Here is a 4,862-nt window from a genome sequence, read left to right on the forward strand (position 1 = left end):
AGGGGGGAGGATTGGGTGGGGGGGGTGGGGGGGGAGGATGGGAAGGGATGGGACGGGGAAACAAAGGAGGAGGCTATTATGCTTGATAAGAAATGTACTCATTATCTTGCCTATATAATTGCAACCCCTCTGTACAGTATTTTCACAATAAAAAAATACCAACAAACAAACTGCAGAACTAAATAGTACTACAGACTAAATGGACTTTCATACCTATAGAATATTCATCCAGGCCCTGCAATATATACATATTCTTCATAACAGCCTATGAAACTTCTCAAAAATAGGTTATATTTTAAGAATAAACCAAGTTTTAATCTGTTTTGTTTCTTTTTGCTTATGTGGTGCTGAGGAATCGAACCCAGGGCCTCAGGCATGCAAGGCAAGCGCTCTACCACTGAGCCACCTTCCCAGCCCCAAACCAAGTTTTAAGATATGAAAATTGAAGTAACTCACTGCATTCTATCAGATGACAATGGAATACTGTAAAGCTAGAAATCCTCAACAGCAAAAGGAACTACAGAAAATATTTAAGGGTCATTACAGATATAGGAGAAAACAAAAAACTTCCTAGAGTCATCCCTAGAGTCAAATGAAAATACCACTTATCAGATCTTTTAGGAAAACAAGTACTAAGAGGAAAGTTTATAGCTATGAGTGTCTATACTAAATAAAAGAGAGATCTCAAGTAAATAACCTACTAGTGCATCTGAAGCTATTAGATAAACAAGAATAAGCCAAAAATTCGTAGGTGAAAATAAACAAAACTTAGGGCAGAAATGAATGAAATAGAAACTAAAAGAACCAATGGAACAAAAGTTGGTTGTTTGAAAATTGCCAAATCTTTAGTGAGACTAGCTAAAAGGAGGAGGAAGGAAACCCAAATTGATAAAATTAATGATGAAAAGGAGGATATCACAAAAATATCAATGAAATTCAGAGGATCAATAATGAATATTTTAAACAATTAGGTTCTAATAAACTAGAAAAATCTAGAGGAAATGGATAAATTTCTAGATACATGTGAACTTCCAAAATTGAACCAAAAAACAGAAACAACTTTTAACAGATCTATAATGAGATAAAAGCAGTAGTAGAGTTTCCCAGCCCAAAAAAGCTGGGGACTTAATGTATTAATTGTTACCAAGCATTTTCTTTTAAAGATAATTATATTTTTATTATCTTTAACTAGTTGTACAAAGGGGTTACCATTCAACAGATTAGTTTATAAATACACTGCATCTTGATTGATGTTATGCCTTTCAATATTCTTTCCCATCCTTTTCAACTCAACCCCTCACCTCAGTTTTCCAAGTTTCATAGGATATGCAGGCATTTAAAGAAGACTTAACAAACACCAGTGCTCCCCATAAAATAGGAAGGGAAGAAATGCTTCCTGAAACCAAAATGAGATAAAGCCAGAACAAAAGAAATGTTATTAGACAAGATTCCTGATGAACATAGGTATGAAAATTCTCAATAAAATACTTGCAAACCAAGTTAAACAACACATTAAAAAGATCAAACAAACTACATAAATGTACATGCCAAAGATAACTATGCCCAAGAACAGTGACCACAATATGGCAAAGGAGAGAAGTTATAAATGGGAAAGAACATTCTGAGAATTCAAAGGACCTTATAATGCTGTCTGTTTTAACTTAAATGGGAGGACAATGGTTTTAGGCTGTCTGAGGCAAAAAGTTGGTGAGACCCTTCCTCAATAAATAAGGTGGAGGGCTGGGAACAGGGCTCAGTGGTAGAGTGCTTGCCTCACTTGCATGAGGCCCTGGGTTCAATTCCTCAGCACCACATGAACAGAAAAGGTCTGAAGTGGTACTGTGACTCAAGTGGCAGAGCTCTAGACTTGAACAGAAGAGCTTGGGGACAGCACCCAAGCCCAGAGTTCAAGCCTCAAGACCGACAAAAATAAAATAAAATAAGCTGGGTATACAAGCCTGCTGTCCCTGCTACACAGAAGGTATAAATATGATTGTGGTTCAGGCTGGTCCAGGCAAAAACTTGAGGCCTTATCTGAAAAAATAATTAAAGCAAAAGGAGTAAGGTGTGGCTTAAGTGACAGAATACTTGCCTGGCAAGCATAAAGCCATGAGTTCAAACCTAAGTACTACCATAAATTTTGTGAGGGGGAGGAGGGAAGGAGAGAGAAGGAAAGAGAAGGAGAGAGGAAGTCAGAGTGACAGACAGACACAGAGACAGAGAGAAGCCCAAAGATAGGCAATCCTTAGTTAAAATATTGGTTCTCTGACATCAGTGGAGCCCCTGACCACTTCTAGGTTTCTACTCTCTGCTATGATGGGCAATCTTGGCATTATGACAGTTAGGGTGGTTAAAGTTCCTGGTACAAGCTGCAAGAAGGTAGAGTGGACAACAGACACAATGGCTTCTGCCTAAATCTCATTAGTCAGTCCTATCCACAAGGGAGACTGGGAGTTGTAGTTTTCAGCTGGGCACATGGTTGCCCTTGCAGAACTTTGGATCCTGACAGTGAAGAAGAAAGGGAAATGGGTTAATTATCAACATTGCTCCATAAGGATTCTGGTAAACTGCATAATCTCCTAGAGATGTTAATCCAGAGAGAGAATGCTCCTTTGCTCTGTTTGGGCTCCAAGAGGACTACTAGGCCTCCCACTCACCACACACAGACACCATAGAGACATCACCACTCTCTTGAATGATCTTAACCAGCTAATAAGAAGCAAAGACACCGAGGTTGGCTCTGGGCTGCAAGATGTTACATTACCCTTGTGTTACTAGATCTGACCTTTGAATTTTGTAGTCAGTTTGCTTACTTATAGATACTAGCTTGTTTCTTTCAGTTTGAGATCATGCCACTCAAAGATGTTGAAATCAGGGAGAACTCTGACAATATTGCTATTTACTGCTGTTCTTTCTCTCTCTTCTTTCCTCCCTGTTTCTTTCTCTTGTGTGTCTATGTGTTTGTCCTCTTTCTTCCTCTTACTTTCTTTATCTCTGTCTCTTTTCCTCTTACCCCCTTCCCACCTCTCCCTTTCTCCCTCTTTCATTCCATTATGCAAGTCCCTGATACACAGCTTTTTTCTACATTCATCTGATTCTGCTCTTGACCAGTTTACATGGTTGAGATCCTTATCTTTAGAGCTGGTTTCCAAAACAGATTTCTTTGTTTGCTGTCTACTTGACCTTTAAGAGAAGTAACTTGTGGCTCCTAGGTTCTGGGGTTACTGGTACTCTATGCCTTGTTCTCTCCCATCTTGATTCACATTGCCTGAAAAGAAATCAGCTGAGTGAATTAACTAAGCATTATAATATCAGCCAGATGAGACTTCAAATGTTTCTCAAACCCATGGTGCCTAAAGAACCCTGGAGGATAGTTTCATGGCCCTTTAATTTAGCCTCAGAGGGATCACACTGTGGGAAATATTTTCTCCTGGGATTTTTCTCCCTCACAGTCACCCTGGAGTTTTCATCATGTATGCTTCAAACCTTTCAGTTTGCAGGTGACTAAGACTTAGTAGTGAATGCCTTGCTCATAACACAACATTAGGACACCTCACTGTGCAGCAGAAAGAAGATGATCATATGTCAGACAATATTTAGTTCCGAGGGGAGAACTTCCAGCTACAAAGAGTTCACATCTCTCAATAAGAATGAGCTTTTTCAGTGGATAGTAATGGAGATCATTAGGGCAAAGAACTAGATAAAGCTGTTTGCATCATTCTAGAATATTGTGTTCATGTCTTATTCAGGGGAAGTGGACACACAGTCAGAAAAAGAAAGATGGCTGGATGAGGGTGCTAATGTGGGCATCAAAAAGACAGGTTTAAATCTCTCAACCACAAACTGAGTAGTTTAAAAGAAAATTCTTTCTAGCTGAGTTCTGGTGGCTCATATCTGTAATCCTAGCTACTCAGGTGGCTGAGATCTGAGGATAATGGTCCAAAGCCAACCCAGGCAGACTAATCTGAGAGACTCTTGTTTCCAATCAACAAGCAAAAAGCTGCAAGTGGAAGTCTGGGTCAAGTGGTAGAGCGCCAGCCTTGAGCAAAAGAGCTAAACAAGACTGCAAGGCCCTGAGTTCAAGCTCCCAGTGCTGCCCCCTACCCCCACCAAAAAAAGGAAATTTGTTTCTTACAGTTCTGGAGGCTGGGAAATCCAATACTAAGATTCCTGCATCTAGTGAGGATCTTCATGGCAGAAGGCAGAAGGCAGAAGATCATAACAATTCAGGAAGGAACTAAACGTTTTGTTTTTAAATAACAAATTCATGCTTGTGATAATGGGATTAGTCTATTGATTAGGGTAGAGTGACTAATCAATATCAGTCACTTCTATGCAAGTAAGTTTGTAAATCTCACTTTTCCTCTTGTTTTTGAAGACCCCCATTATTCTCTACTCACTGAAAAACCTCTGCAGGAATGTCTCAAGTACCTGGTACTTGAAATTCATTTCAACACATAGTCAACTTACTCCTCCTTCTGTGACAATCCTCATTTTGACCTCCCAGAAAGCCACAATGCAAATCTTGCAGTCATCTCTACCTTCTTCTTGATTACTTCTTTTTGCTGAGTTGGGCGCAGATTTTCTTTTCTTTCCTTTCTTACACCTGGTGCCTTAAGCCTTGATTCCTCCAACGTAGACAAGTGAAATAGGTCCTCAATTGATCTTCCCAACTCTAGGCCCCATCCTCACCCCACCTCTAAATTGGTACCAGGGAGAAATGTGATGGAATTCTATACTTGTTCATTAATTTAAAATAATTAGGGGGCTGGGAAGGTGGCTCAGTGGTAGAGCACTTGCCTTGCGTGCCTGAGGCCCTGGGTTCGATTCCTCAGCACCACATAAGCAAAAAGAAAAAAGCC

This window comes from Dipodomys ordii, unplaced genomic scaffold, assembly GCF_000151885.1.
Source record: "Dipodomys ordii isolate 6190 unplaced genomic scaffold, Dord_2.0 Scaffold32, whole genome shotgun sequence".
NCBI lineage: Eukaryota > Metazoa > Chordata > Mammalia > Rodentia > Heteromyidae > Dipodomys > Dipodomys ordii.